This window comes from Hyperolius riggenbachi, chromosome 12 (assembly GCF_040937935.1).
Source record: "Hyperolius riggenbachi isolate aHypRig1 chromosome 12, aHypRig1.pri, whole genome shotgun sequence".
Classification (NCBI taxonomy): domain Eukaryota; kingdom Metazoa; phylum Chordata; class Amphibia; order Anura; family Hyperoliidae; genus Hyperolius; species Hyperolius riggenbachi.
The window spans coordinates 24,756,417-24,772,534 of NC_090657.1; the positions used below are offsets into that span (position 1 = coordinate 24,756,417).

The 16,118-nt window shown below is 43.1% G+C and overlaps 1 protein-coding gene across 11 annotated transcripts in view; it reads left to right on the forward strand.

The window, feature by feature from the left end:
• The window catches only part of TANC2 (tetratricopeptide repeat, ankyrin repeat and coiled-coil containing 2), an 897,702-nt gene that overhangs the window by 673,605 nt on the left and 207,979 nt on the right, over positions 1-16,118 (forward strand). The window contains exon 1 of one of the 11 annotated variants that reach the window (XM_068263014.1): positions 6,924-7,051. The exons of the other annotated variants lie outside the window; for them this stretch is intronic. The gene's annotated coding sequence lies outside the window, so the exon portion shown is untranslated. Of the gene's footprint in view, positions 1-6,923; positions 7,052-16,118 lie in introns of those variants that run through there. 11 annotated transcript variants of the gene reach the window in all.

Consider the following 16,118-nt stretch of genomic DNA (forward strand, 5'->3'; position numbering starts at 1 on the left):
ATCTGCCCTCTGTAGCTGCCTCTTGTCTACTTCCGGTTTCTGCTGCATCGGAGGGCAGAGGGCATCTACAGAGGGCAGATCACAGGGAAACCCAGCGGCTGCAGGCACATCACAGGGGAGACACACCAGCGGCTGGACATAAGTGCCTTTACACTGCCGCTGCTGTTCTGCATGGAGGGGGAGGAGAGCACCAGAGGGGGATCCAGGGCAGATCACAGGGGAGACCCAGCGGCTGCAGGCACATCACAGGGGAGACCTGCCATCGGCTGGACATAAGTGCCTTTACACTGCCGCTGCTGTTGTCCATGGAGGGGGGAGGAGAGCACCGGAGGGGGACCTGAGGAGAGAAATCGGGCCCACCTCCGGCTAACAGCTGCCCCTCTTCCTCTAGTGCGTGCTGTGCGATTTGGAGGGAGGGGCACATCTTCAAGTTTGTGTCAGGCAACAAAAAGTCTAAAAGTGGCCCTGTTGGTGGGGGTATTTATTTTTCTTTGTTATTATTCCTATTGGACTTAGTAGAAACTTTGTTTATATACAATCTCTTGTGAATATAAAATATTTTGGTGTTCCCTGACTAATTTGGTCGCTGACATTAGCCGGAGCCCAATTTTCGATAAAAACAGGCTTATTGGGATGTTGGCAATAGCTGTAACCTGAATTCAGTAGGGGAATAGATTACAGCAAGGGGAAGAATAAAGCTAGTTCAGGGTGAGCCATCTATCAGCTTCACCCTGTGCCCAAATTTACCTGCGCTGGTTTTGACTTGTTTCAGATATTCCACTAGCTATAAAGAGGTTTTACACTGGACAGGGTAACAGCACGTCACAGTGATATTGGAGTAACACTTAAAGGACAACTGTAATGAGAGGTGTATGGAGGCTGCCATATTTATTTCCATTTAAGCAATACCAGTTTCCTGGCTGTCCTGCTGATCCTCTGCCTCTAATACTTTTAGCCATAGACCCTGAACAAGCATGCAGCAGATCAGATATTTCTGACATTATTGCCAGATCTGACAAGATTAGCTGCATGCTTGTTTCTGGTGTGATTCAGACAGGGCTGCCAGGCAACTGGTATTATTTAAAAGGAAAAATTGCAGGTGTCCTTTAAAGTTTTCCTGTTCTCTTTATTATATTTCTAATCAAAATCTTGCATGATTAAGTTAGTGTAATAATTCATTATTCTCATTTTAAATTTTCATGCCTTACTCGAGTACATTTTTAAAGTTGCAGTTTGTTTTACTTAGACGCAGAGACATGTTAAACTCTATCACAAAAGGCAGCTGAGCTTCATACTTTTGGTTTGTTGAGACTATCTGTTTCATGCAGCCACAGATGAGCAGAAACCAGTTTCTTTGGCTTCGTGCATTTTTGTGGTAAGATTTAGTCATGGTAGAATTTAAGCTTTTGGTGATTCACTTTTTTTTAATGTATAAGTTAGGAAATCTTCACAGCTGGGGTTATCCTGGAAATGCCTCATTTTCTTCCTGCTGCTTGACATGTGTTTGGCTTTCAGCTGTTCAGGGAACTTGTGGACTCCCTCTGTGCTTGTGGGGGGCAGAATGTAGATCTGTGTACAAGAGGTGCTGTCTGGACCTGAAAGGAAAGGTTTTTTGTTATGTTGAGTATTTATTGTACAAATGTGAATCTGAAGTTGCTATACTTGTAATAACTGCACACAGTGTTGTCACGGTGACAGTGTACAGTATCTGTCTCAGGTTCATTGCATGCATTTTTCATTGTTGTTCTTTAACTATTGATTTTCACCGAATGATTTCTTATCCGTTAACAATAGTTTGAGGGATGCAAACCAAAGTGGTTCGAGTTAACAGTTTTTGTGGACTTCAAGCATGCTCATTCACCGCAATACATGGGCGCCTGACTAGTATGCATGGCATCTGTGGCATCCAACCTGCAGTATCCAGTAGCTTTGCCCAGGGGTCATAGATCACTCTGTTGTCAGATGCAGCCCATAAATGCAGGTTAGGGGAAAAACAAAATAATGTGCCCTGTAGTTGCCTGGAGTTGGGGAGACAAATGAAGAGTTGAAGAACCACAACCCTGGAAAAGGGTCCTTCTAGGGTTTCAGATTATGATGGTGCTGATGGGCTTTGAAGAACTCCCACCATCACCGCCATTGTGTTTTGAATCTCTTGGCAACACTGCTGGCAAGGTTTCCCTATTGTTATCTTCAGCCCTATTCAAGCCCACTGTATTTCCTACTGTACTTCCTTTGCTACAACAGTGGAATCCCCTCTCTCTGTCTACTATTCTTGTTTAGTTTTTCTGATTTAACAATTGACCAAAATCCCACACTAGGAATGAAACACATTTACTATTACCATTGGTGGTTTGCTCTGGTGGGTACGTCAAACAACTTGTGAGTTCATGTGATTCGTTAGAATTGAATTCTTTTAAACCAAGCATTGCCCCATTCTAAATATTGTCACAATGGGGGCAGATTTGTTTGCTTACTACATGTTGTTGCATTCTAATTAATTGTGCTAAGGTTATGCCACTTCATTATGTTTCTGTCTTCATCAAACCTTCTCTATATCTCTGAGCTTTTTCCCTGAGATTTCCTTCAGAAGCCCTAATGTCTCATCTTATACACAGAATGCATTTTCAACACCTAGCAAAACTGAGAAAGTTCTAAAAGTAGTTGAGCAATCTCAAATCTAAAATCAAATTAAAGTCAAATTTCCCCCTTTGCTCCAGCAGACTAACCGCACCGTAAGTACATCTCGTGATAAAGAACTGTTTGATATAAGGTAACTAAAAGTGTGAGGGTGCAATACATCAGGTGACTCGGCAGCCGAACGACCATGAAAGTTGGTGCCGCCACAAGCATGCCCGCCTTGACGGATGCAGTCAGTTTGAGGCAGAAGTTGCCCGGCTGTATTGATTGGACATGCTGGGAAATCGTGGGCCGACGTGCTCAATCTGGTGCGCAGCGGTAACGGGATGAGTGACCAACACGATGGAACCTCCGGCGCTGCCCCTCCCCTAATGCAAATGTGCCCTCCTGCCTGTACATTTATACTTTACCTGTCCGCTGTTGCCCGCCACTATGCTCATTCATCTTCCGCTGCCTCCATTTGTGCCGCATATGTTGCCGGGGTATAGCACCAGCAGCGTGTGAGGCCCAATTGCAAAAGTAAAAGATGGATGGGCACAGTGGCGGGTGACAGCGGACAGGTAAAGTATAAATGCACGGGCAGTGGGGCACATATACATTAGGGGGCAATGACGGAGGCGGCGGATGCTGTATCATGAGGCCGATTCCCAATAGATTTCATGCTGAAACTGATTGCAGTGTATGGGCAGCCCACAAATCTCTCTGATCAAATCTCTCTCTCTGATCATATTCAATCAGAGAGAGATCCATCTCTTAAGGTGCGTACACACGCTGTACTTTTTTTTTTTTTTTTTTCAAACGAGGGGTCCGTCAGACCCTCCCGCGGGGTGGTCGTTCTGCCGACAGTTGCACGTGAGTACAAGCTGTCGGCAGACTGATGTTTTTGAGTGATCCCCGAGCAGATCAGTCAAAAACAGTCTGATCAGTCTGCCGACAACTTGTACGCACGTGCAACTGCCCGCGGGAGGGTCTGACAGACCCGTCGTTGGAAAAAGTACGCCGTGTGTACGTGCCTTTCAGCCCCATATACACGCTCAACAGCCGTCTTTTATGCAGCACAATTGTTGAACAACTTTTGTTGTAAAACAAGTTGAAACCGCTAAAAAAACCTCTTGCTATTGTTCAAAAAGCTGATAAGACTGATAAGAAGTCAATCCAACTTGACTTCTTAGTTTTATCAGCTTTTTGATCAATAGCAAAAGACTTTATTTATTTATTTATTTTTAAGCAGTTTCAACAGTTTCATAACAAAAGTTGTTCAACAATTGTGCTTTATAAAAGACGGCTGTTGAGCGTGTGTATGGAGTCTATTCACTTTTAATACAATACTTCACTTTGCTGAACTATCAGTTATTTTGTTACTGTACAACTGCTACCCAGATTGTTCTTTTATCACTAATTGTAGTAGATAAGACTAAGTAATCACCATAACAGAATTGTTCTGGGCTAGATGAAGTGACTGAAAGCAAGAGAGACTACCGTATCATTACCTCGCTAAATAGCTTTTTGAATAAACTTGATAATATAACATACCCATGCAATGACTTCTTCCTGCACTGCTGTAGCAGTGTGAGCTTGAAGGCAAGCACAGTAAAAAAACAGCGCAGGAGATTTGGGCGCAGCCGGCGCCACAATAGGCTGTAATAGGAATTACAGCTATAGCAGCGCTCATTGAATAATTTGGGCGCCGCCAGACGACGGAACCCAAATTACTGTTAAAACACTGTAATTTGGACGCCAGCAATAGCTGGAAGCCGAATTACACCCCTACTATCCATGGTGGCCTGGAGGGGGAATAGTAATGAACGCCGCCAGGAGTTGTGCAAGAGCGGGGTAAGCCATTTACCAGCTTTACTCTCCCAGTGGTCGATTCAGATGTACTCGCTTGAGGGACCTGTGTGTTTGTTTTCAAATTTATTTATTTTTTTACACAGATGAGGTTACATTGGGACAAAAGCAAGTACAACTTGTATATGGGCAATAAAGAGAAAGGAAACCAGAACCACAACTGTAATCTTAGGATAGCCTATTTGAGTCTGTTTTCTGTTTATTAGCAGTTGAAAATGTATTTTATTGCTAGGTTGTCGAAACACCTCCTGTGAGAAACCTCAGGAGAAAAGTTCATTGAATCAGGGCCTATGTGTATGTGTAATGCTGGGCATACACGGCTCGATTTTGCTGCTACATTCTCCCGATCGATTCGCCGCTTGATCCCGCAGTCAATTCTCTTATCTTCCGCTCGTTTTTATTATCTTTTTCCATTCACTTCAATCCGGAATCGAGCAGTGAGATGATCGGGCGGGAGATCGGACCTGTCGGAAATGATCTATCGAGCCTAATGGCTCAGAATCTAGCCGTGTATTCCCAGCATTACATCATCTAGCAAATTAAGCTTCCTTCACCTTACCTGCTTCTATTCCTCTTCCATGGCAATGGAAGAGTCACTGGAAGCTGAATTATGGTATGTGCCCTGCTGACTAGCCCGTTGGTTTTGGCACTAGACAGGAGACCAGGGGCGTATCTTGGTAATATAGAGCCTATGGCAAACACTGAAATTGCGCCCCCCTCTGGCCGGAGCTCTCTTTCCCTCTAAAAACAGTATCTTTTCTCGCATACATGTGTTATGGTTTCCGTTTTTTTTTTTGGGGGGGGGGCTTGGAATGATGCAGAAGTTACTGTTTTGGAGATATGTCTTCTTATTCCCTCTCTTTGCTAACACTAAGCCAAGTGCGCCGTACATAAGGTAAGTAACCATGTTCCCCAGAATTAATCTGATCTGAGGTCTAAGTGATGGGGAGGCAGGGGGTGCAACACAGGGCAAGGTATGGCGCCTATGATGCTGTGGCGCCCATGGCATGATCCATGTCTGCACCCCACTAGATACACCTCTGCAGGAAATTTTGTGGGATTGTCCAACACAAGTCACAAAAAGCTAGCAGTAACTGTAGTTGTGGGTGTGTATAGTGATGACATCTTCCGCAGCACTGTACGGAGTACATAGTTATGTCACTAGTTCACTTTCTAATGATCACTACCACAGTCATAGTCCCTACAGTAAACTACAGTATGTTGAATTTTTTTGAGCCAATGAATCTACTATTATGTTTTAGGAATGTGGGAGGAAATCTGAGTGCCCACAGGAAACCCACACAATTACTTGGGATAACATGCAAACTCCATTCCGATAGTTTATGATCCCTGATTTAAACCAGGAACCTTAGCTCTACAAGAGTGTTATTCACTGCACTACTGTGTATTCTTTCTTTCTCTTATCTAGCATTGGCCTAACCTTGTTGTGCAGTACAGTAACCCATAGCAACCAGTCACCTCCCATTGTTTCCCCTTATCAGTGTGAGTTAGATGTTCTGGCTGATGTGAACTGACTGTTGGTTGTCACGGTTTGCTGGAGCCCTCGCTGGCTTTATTATTCAGTTCTCTAAATGTAATGTATTAGAAAAGTGCCAATGCAGAAATATGTGACAGCTGTTTCATTTAAACTTGGCAGACATCAGGATGAGTGCAAAAAAAAAAAACCACAAATAAATTGCTGTTGTAATAGTTGAGTACTGTACTTCTTGTTCTGGCTAGGATTGAGTTAAAATTCCTTTAGCTTTATTGTGCTGGTGGTGTGGACAGGCTGCTCCATCTTGTCAGTGGGCCACCTGTCGCAGACCCCCCCCCCCTAATATCTTTCCTTCATGATCGGAGCTGGGCCTTGCTGGCACGCGTAAGCCATCCAGGATCTGTGCTCTCTGCCTTCAGCAGCATCCCTTTGCAACAATCGCTGCACATTCCCACGAGCCGTGTGTTAAAAATCGCTGCCTAACATGCTCAGGACGTACAGCACCAGCTTTTCCTTTTCTTATTTATTTTATATATTCTAATTTGTTCCCAGAAACCATGTCACCGCTCCTTATATGGTGATGATTTTTTCCTCTTTGCGTTTCCATGACAACAAGAGCACTGCACCATTCATTAGCTCAGGACCGAACTGCATCCCTACGCCGCCTTTTGCATCTCTCTCCGTGCCGTTCTGCACCATCCCACTCCCCCTCCTGTGTGCTGTCCTTGGAGGAGGGGAGAAAAAAAAGAAGACTGGGGACAGAAATACAAATTTTGAAGCCCTCGGCAGCCTTGCTGGAGAGAGGAGTGCTAGCAGTGAAGTCGCGGAGAAGCAGAGAGGCGAGTAGATAGAGAGAGAGGAGGGATGTGCTTGTAAGTGAAGCATCACTATCTGCTGTGATAAAGCTACAGTGCTGACTCCTGGGAGGTCAGTGTTGTTAGTTGGAACCTAGCTGGACCTGTGGGGAAATAAGAGGACTGCTTATTGGTAACTGCGAGACGCCTGTGTGCTGGGGAAGAAGAGGTGATCCCAGAGCTTGGATTGTCACAGACTGCTTTATCTTCTGCCAATGTAAGTAATAATCACTAGGATTAAGGCGGGTGGGGAAACGGCTACATGGGAAGCTCTGCCGTCTTCTAGAGGATGTCCACCTTGGCATTCTGTGTATGAATGAATGGAAACCGCTGTGTACGTTGCCTGTGTGTTTTGTCACTGATAAGGAATGGTTTCTCTGTGCTTGCAGGTGTAATATTCTCTCTCCTGTACAGTGTTGCTTTCTTCTCTATCCGTCTCTAACCGGTTTTAATGAGGCATACATTGATCTATGGGCGTCTTGATAATGGAGGCCGTCGAATGACGGGAAGCTTCTCAGTGGCTCCATGCTCCTTAGGACCAGAATGCACTGGGGTGCGGCACGTAGGAGTCTGGACTCCTGTCAACAGGCTTCATGTGTTATCAGCTTGGCCCTCACAACAACAGACATCAGTACCCCCCCCCCCCCCCCCAAATCATACACCTGTTAAGGCCTTCATGTGTTAATATTTAGAATTCTTTTAGTTGTAAATGTAGCTCTCATTGTTAATTCTCTTTCATGATTTCGTCAGCTGAATAGGTTTCATCTGTCAGATCTCTGCAGCGTAGAACATTCCCTTTCATCTTGGTACAGTTTATGAGGAATATAAAAAAAAACACACCAGCGTGTGTCATTCAGTCTAATGGCATAAGCAGGGTTACTGTGTTCATCCGCTCCGCACAGAAGAAAACTGGTTTAAGGCTCCCTGCACACTGCAAATCCGTTTTCCGATTCCGATTCCGATTCCGTTTCCGATTCCGATTCCGATTCCGTTTCCGATTTTCCTTGAATACATTCAACAGAAAAACGGATCAAAAAACGCAGCATGCAGTTAAGATTAAAAATCTGAATCGGAATCGGATGTAAAAACAGATTAAAAATCTGAATCTGAATCTGATTTGCTTGCAGTGTGCAAGAGGCCTTAGGCATCGCATCTATCATATCTTATCTGTTTGTACAGAAGGCCCCACAGCCATTTTGCTTTGCCACAGGAAATTAGATGATTCACAGGGGCCGTGGGGACCAAGGTGCAAAATCATTTGGATGGTTAGTATGTTCTCTTATCTGTTCTATGCCTAAAACAAGGAATTGCCTTTTAGTTATCTTTTGGAACTGTGTTCTTTATTACTGTCCCAGTTTCTAGGGTGTGCTTCTGCAGTCATTATAAAAGCTCACGGAGGCAGCCATTTTTTATTGAACTTTGACCTCAGTGGTGTCATTAGTCAGAGCACTCACTAAAGGCAGTCATATAGCCTTTCAATGTAATATATATATAACACCCATGCACACACCTATACACTTTGTAGTTAGCATCCCAGGCCAACAAGTGGCAAGTCCGAGAAGACAAGACTATAAACTCAGAACAGACAGTATTGAAGCAAAGTGGTCTAAATCTGCAACAGTTCTAAAGTTTCAAGTCTGGTCCCGGACCTGCCCCTTGTTGACTTGGGATGCAAACTACAGAGTGATGTCACTGGATTTTTCCTGCCCCTAGACCTGACAACAGGTTTGAGTAGACTTGCTTCATTATTGGCGGGCTCACGTCTACATCATTTTTAGGTGGTGAAAATCGGTTGGTAGTAAAATTTAGTAAAAAAAAAATTGTATTTGTTTTTAATTTGTAATCCTGGTGTGTAGCTTTAAAACCCAACTCAAAGCAGGTAGCTGAATGCAATGGAGAAATGTTATACCTGGCAAACATTTTTTAACTGTCCAACCAATCAGAACATTCCATTTTGTAAGCATAGCCTGTATCCAGCCTCTTGATAGGACAAAGCAAGTCAACAGATAACCAATGAGTCATCCTCCTATTTCCCTCTTCATATGATCAAGCTAGATTAAGATGCAGTGCCTGGCATGTTGCGTTAAAATGCTGCAGGCAACTGATGCGCAAAAGACATGCCCATTTCTTTCTATGGGCACTTTCATACATCTATTGTATTACTATATGCACTGCAAAGGATGCATTGCCATTACATTGTATTTGCACCAAATCTGGCTGGCAGCTAGTGCGCTGATGCAGCACATTCACAAGTGCACATTTCTCCAGACAGCGGAATACGGCGCCCTTCATCGAATGAATGGCTCACATCTACAAGGGAACTGCAACAAATCCACAATCCAGATGTGTATGCATGAAATACATTGATATATGTGCATAAGTACTGTGCCATGCTGTCAAATCTGATTACCTAACAGTGCAGCCCCTCCCCCTTACAGACTGATGGACGTCTGCGCATCAATGGTAATGTCAAATCGATGAAAGAAACAAAACAAAACTTTAATTGGCTGCATAAGAATAAATTCAATGGGGATTTTAGTTTTGTTTGTGTCACGTTTTTCTTCATAATTGATATAAATAATGTACAGTACTGACCAAAGGTTCTTAACCCTGTCCTCAGGACAACCAACAATCCATGTTCTATAGCTTTCCAGGAAACAGGTCAGACTGATTAGCAGCATTTTTATTTAAGTATTTAGCGCCGACATATCACGCAGCGCTGTACGGAATATATTGTCTTGTCACTAACTGTCCCTCGTAGAGTCTCACAATCTAATCCCTTCCATAGTCATATGTATGTATCGTGTCGTATATGTATCATAGTCTTTGGCCAATTTTTAGGGGGGAAGCCAATTCATTTATCTGTATGTTTTGGGGATGTGGGAGGAAACCAGAGTGCCCAGAGGAAACCCACACAGACACGGGGAGAACATACACACTCCTTGCAGATGTTGACCTGGCTGAGATTTGAACCGGGGACTCAGCGCTGCAAGACGAGAGCGCTAACCACTACGCCACCGTGCTGCACATTTTGCTGATGTACAATACAAGCACTGCTGGAGAGTTCTGAGGAGAGTGTTCAGAACCTCTGGGACGGACCATTAGCTGTAATACATGTTAGTGAAACGCAAGAAATATTAACTTTTTTAAAATTATTATATATAAATGTCGCTATGAATATTTCACATAGTTTATATGAAGCCAGTAGGTGGCGCTCCTATTTTCCCATGCACTGAGAATGCATCTGGAATGTTTCATCATCGTAAATGTAGTTTGTTTTGTATGTTTTTCATCAAATCTGATTTTTTTTTCAGTCACTCGAGTTTTTATCCTGTAACAAATTTTAAGTTAACTGGTAAAAAAAAAAATTCCTTTAAAGCACCCTCTTACAGTCACTCTTCAGCATCCGATTTCTAGCCAGGGTCAATGTAATAGAAGAAGAAAAAGCTGTGATGTTTCTGAGGGGTTTTGGTGCCTAAATTGATAGACATTCATGCAGACATGCCACCTAGTCTACAATTTATATTCATTGATTAGAGGTTGGGTTCTGTTTGAAAACATTGACTTGTGCAAAACACTTTTAAAGAAAAAAAATTGGACTTAAATCATTTTGTTCATTGAAAGTGTATAGAGGAAGGTGTTGATTTGTATTGGTCAGGCGAGGGGAGGAGCAGTGGAAGATCAGCTCCTGCGTAGTTACTGCATCAATCAGTATTATGCTCATTAACGGTACAATTTTTTCATCAAATGCAATCTTTCAACACACTTTTCACGATCGGAAGGTTATTATCGATTTGTTCCCAAAAATGGGTCAATTAGGGCATTTTCTCTCTTTTGGATCAATTAAATGTTCTATTTCAATCGACCATAGAATTTTTACATTGATTTTCGCCACACATTGGTCAGTTTTCTGTACAATTGGATCGAAAAAAGTGCATCAAACGATCGTATCTGATGAAAAATTTCTACAGTTACTGGGCACTTTAAGAGTTCAATTGATTTTTTTATAGGTTTTATCTGAAATACAATTGATTTGCCCATTTAGATTTTCAATGAGTTGTCCGTATATTGAAGTGCGTTTTAAACGCTTGCAATCAATAAATCACATCTTTCAATCAACATCAAGTGATAAAATCGCTACATTGATCGTCAAAGTCAAGTGTTCTTTTTTGGCAATCGTAAAATAGTCAGTAAGGTTCATACATTTCTCACATGATCGATAAAAGATCCATCACTTTACGATCGTGTTTATGGAAATCATGTCAATTATGTTTGTTTATGTCAGTTCCTATATCGATCGTGTACACATTGAGTATGCAAAACAGTCACAGCAATTGTTATTGTCTAATCGATGGTAACCTCGTTCAAAAATTGTAGTGTATTGACAATACTTGATTGATTTAACATCGAGATTTAAGGTCATTGTTGGATTAATCGTTTGATCCAATGTAATAGCGATGTAATGATCAAAGAAAAAAGTGTGTGTATGTGTGTGTGTATATATATATATATATATATGTATATATATATATATATATATATATATATAATGGTAACGTGTCTAGCTTAACATCGAGTGGTGCGAAGTGGTGTATCGGTCACTAGTAATGCGCTTTGAGCCCTATGGGAGAAAGGTGCTTTACAAATGTTATTGTATTATTGTATTGTATAGTAGAGATGCCCCATCCATGAAATATGGTAACTCTCAAATTACATTTTCATGCAGTTAAGAATTATTAGCATCCCCCTGTCCGTCTCTTATCACTACACCACAGTTAAAGTGAACCTGAACTCTTGCACAGGACATGACAGAAAACACAGAGAAATGCCCCTGTATGTATTTAGAATTTAGCCTGTCTAATTCTCCCTCATCTGTGGCTAACCACCACTGTAATTTGATCTCTCAGCTGTGTCAGCTCAGGAATCTCCTCTGCCACGGCAAAGCAGCTAATTTGGAAACACGGGATGTTAACAATATGGCTGCTTCCATGAAAACAGGAAGTAGACACACTGCAGATTTCTTGCAGGATATGTGTCCGCTGTAGCAAAGAAATGTTTTTTCTTTAAAGGTTAATGTGCGGTTGCATATCTCTTAGAGCAGAGAGAAAGTTCTGAGTTGACGTCCGCTTTAATTTCCAATCTGAGTGTAATTGCCAGATTGGGAAACCTTTGCATATTGGACGGTTGGATTAACTGTTAGCATCAACCAATCCCAGTATCTGCAGAAGATTAAAAAAGGCATGGGTAGATCTTGATTGATCATTTTGTGTAACACAACTTTTGTTTCAAAGACTAATAACAATTCCCCTTTTACATAGGTAGTTTTTGTTCAGCGGAGGCAGCTCTGAGCCTTCCTAACGTTTTAGGGCCCGTTCAGACTGCAAAATGCGGACGGCCACGCATGCGGACCGCAACGCGTACGAACGCACGCCATCCATGTTCGTATGCGTTGCGTGGCTGATCCCATCACTGAAAAGTGAATGGGACAGCCGCGCGTTTTTGTAAAATCTGCGTGCAGCATGCGTTCCCGGACCGCACAGGTCCGGAACGCATGCAGTGTGAACATCAGACATTGCACTCTATGCAATGTCTGATGTCCTGCGTGTCGGCCACCTGCATGCGTTTCCAAAACGCGGCTGGAAACGCGTGCAGTGTGAACGGGCCCGTATTCTTAATTCCCAGCAAGGAATGGTGGTTGTGTGGCTGGAGTTGTATCTGGATGCACTGATAGATTTTTTTCCTCTGTATTTCAGCATTGAGAGGAGAAGCTAGAGTGCCCGTTTTCCCCGTAGCCCCTATTTATGTTCTGTGATGCTTGCGGAGATGATGTGATTTCCTAGCATGAGAGCACAACAGTTCAAACACGGAATAGGCTATAGGAGAAATGTGTATTCCCTGGGATGATGGTCTTTCCATGTGATGTTACCAACTAATGGCCAGACGCAGTACCGTATTCCCTAGTGAAACTCATAGCACAGCATGAGTCAATATAATAATTAGTGATAACTGTTGTATTTGACAAAAAAAGTGCCTTTATATAAAAACCTTTTTGTGGTTCACACAACTACCACACTAGTAAGATGGCCAACATCACTGTTCACAGATTGGTGCTCTGTAACTTTCCTGCATCATCTCTCTCCCTCTGTTCCTTATTTTAGGCAGAATTAAGAATTTAGCTTGAAACCTCTTCACTCCATGATATAGTTTTAGGCCTGGTGCACACCAAGCGTTTTTGGTAGCGTTTTCAAAACCGCTGCTGCCTGTGAAATCGCTTGGCTGATGTATCTCAATGGGCTGGTGCACACCAGCAGTTTGAGGTTTTTAGCAAACCGCAAACGTGGCCCCTGCAGCATTTTTGCGGTTTGCAGATGCGTTTCTGCCTCAATGTAAAGTACAGAAAAAGCTCAAACCGCTCTGAAAAAAGCTAGATCAGACCGATTGTCCAGGCGGTTCTTTGTTACAGAAGCTGTTCAGTAACAATATATGAAATCTGCTACACAAAAACACTCCTAAAAACTCTAGGCATGTTTAGAAAACCTCTCTAAACATGCCTAGAATGGCTCTGAAATCAGCTTCAAGAACCTCGAGCGTTCCGAGGATCTGCTAGAGGTTTTTGGTGTGCACTGGGCCTTAGTCTACATTCTCAATAGGGTGTTGCCATTTGGTGAAACGGCTGCATTGCAACTGAACTTTCACAGTGAGGCCGGTGTGGTATAATTACCGACCGCACTTTACTATGCAACTAAAGCTTTTCCTCTTAGAATGTTTCTGGTGTGCAAGAGTTTGTGGAAGGTAAGTTCAAATACACGTTTTAAGTAATTTATACTATTGGAATCTAACCCCCTCCCCCATCCACAGCAACAGAACATGTCAGAACATGTTGAGTGATGTTTCTGTACAGAACTTGGCCTGAACTGTTGCTCAGGGATCTAATCCCACCCCTCACGGGCGACTGAAATTGTGCATGTGTACGCATGATTAGGTGTGAAAATGGTATGGTAGGATTTAGTTGAAAAGTTACTGTCTGGGCAAATGTGAGAGAGTCCAGATCCTAGAATGCTTATACGGTAGAGTCAGTCAGGATGACATTGTGACAAGTCAGTGTTCACCCAATGCTATTTTGCGCTTTACTGAGTGATGACCAGCGATTAGCAAAGCGCAAAACATGGTCTGAAAGCACCAGAGTGTGAATGAAGCCTTAAGGTGACCACTAACGGTCAAATTTCTAGCGAAAAATCGTTAGAGCGATCAGAAATTCTGATCAGATTGGTTGTAAGTAATCTCTTTTGGTGGACACAATCGCTTATGAATGAGTGAAAAAAATGTCGTCCGAATGAATTTTCGTTGAACCAAAATTTGGATTTTCCTGTTTGTTGTGATAGATAGGAAGCAAAGATTGGTTCGTTGATGGTGTAGTGAACGATGTATTACAATATTTCACTTCCCATCAGAATTTCTGATCGCTCAAACGATTTTTCCCTAGAAATTGGATAGTTAGTGGCCACCTTTAGGAAATTCTGGTTGGATGGCTTTGCAATTTTCTGAGTGCTGTGATTACAGCCTAATAAAGGCTAACCAACCTCTTCCAAAACACTAGCTAGACACAAACACAAAAATCATACTTGATTAGAAGTGTATGTTCAGCTGTGGCAAGCATGCCGTGTAAATTACCCCTAAGTGGTTAAGTTCAGCGAGGCACGAGAGTACCTCCCTTTTTTTCCCCCATGCGTTATTTAGCAGGTGGCAGTATTACTGCACAAGAGCTAGGCTTTGTGGGTCTGTATTCTCAGGTATAATAAAGTCTGCTGGAATAACAGTAGCACACAGGTCACACACAAATTGGGTCTCTCTTCTAGTAAACAGTTGAGGTTTTACAATGCCCATAAGATGCGTTCAGCTGTGTTTAGATTGATCAGCTCCATAAACACTTGCTGCATGTTTGTGAAGGTAGCTCATTGATTGTGCTGTAAAGTAGGACACCCCAAGTCGTCTGAAAGGTCATGTGATGTGAATGTGTCTAGTCTTTGCGCAGAGCTGGGAATACGGGATCTGGAAGAGGCAATTACACTGGCTAAGTAGTGAGAAATAATTCTGCTTCATTTAGTCTCTTGTGTTTCTTGCCTCTCTCAAGCAGGCAAAATGATGTTCTTTTGTCCGTCCTACAGTTGTGAAAGGCTCTGGGTAAACACATTTTAGCATATGTGTTCCCTGTGTTTGTCATACTTGTGCCAGGGCTTGCAAATTTTAGTTGCAAAACTTACTGAGGATAGCGTACATATTCCTATTATTTTTTGTAGCTTAAAGTGAATGGGAACCGCATTTTTTTTAAAATGTAGCAAATACTTACCTAAGGAGAGGGAAGGCTCTGGGTCATATAGAACCTTCCGTCTCCTCTCTCGGTGCTCTCTATCCTGTGCTGGCTCCTCCCCGTTTCAATCCCCCGCCGAAAGGGTATTTGGAAGTCTTCGGGAGCCATGTCCTCCTGAAGACGTGCGGCTCCATACTGCACAGGCGTGAGCGTGCAAGAGAGCGTGCTTGCGCAGGCACAGTACAGGGCTGCCCTTCTTCAGGAGCACTCGGGCTCCCTGAAGACGTCTGAAGCCTCCTTCGGCCGGGTAAAGCAGTATTTGACTAATTTAGTCAAATACTGCTACCGGGCGAGCCAGCACTGGAACGAGGGGACCAGGAGCGGAAGGCTCTATAGGACCCAGAGCTCTCCCTCTCCTTGGGTAAGTATCTGTCTCATTTTTTTAAATGCAGTTCCCATTCACTTTAAATATCTTTCATAGTGCTGTACAAATAAATAGTATATGTTAGTACACTGTCAGCGTTTGCAGTACGGATAACCGCACTCCAGGATGTGGCTGTATGTTGGTGCTGGGTTCCAAGGCTGCTCAGAATACATGTGTTGATAAAAAGGAATCTGCACACAGACTTGTAGGAACGTTACGGCCATTACGGTGAGATCACAGATAGCATGTGAGTGTGGGGGGAACAATAAATTACAAGAAACGTTCCTACAAGTCTGTGTGCGGATTCCTTCTTTCAACACAGTTAATCTAACCCTACACAGAACCCTCCCTCTATCAATGCCTAACCCTGGGACCTCCCTCTCCTGATGACTTACCTTAAGACCTCCCCCTACCAATACCTAACCCTAATGCTGGGGATACACGGTACGTTTCTGTACCGTGTATCGACCAGCTGATCCGGCCAGGTGATAATATTCAGCTGGCCTGATCATGCCGCTCGACCCATGCCCGCTCTATTCCCGCCGGTGGACA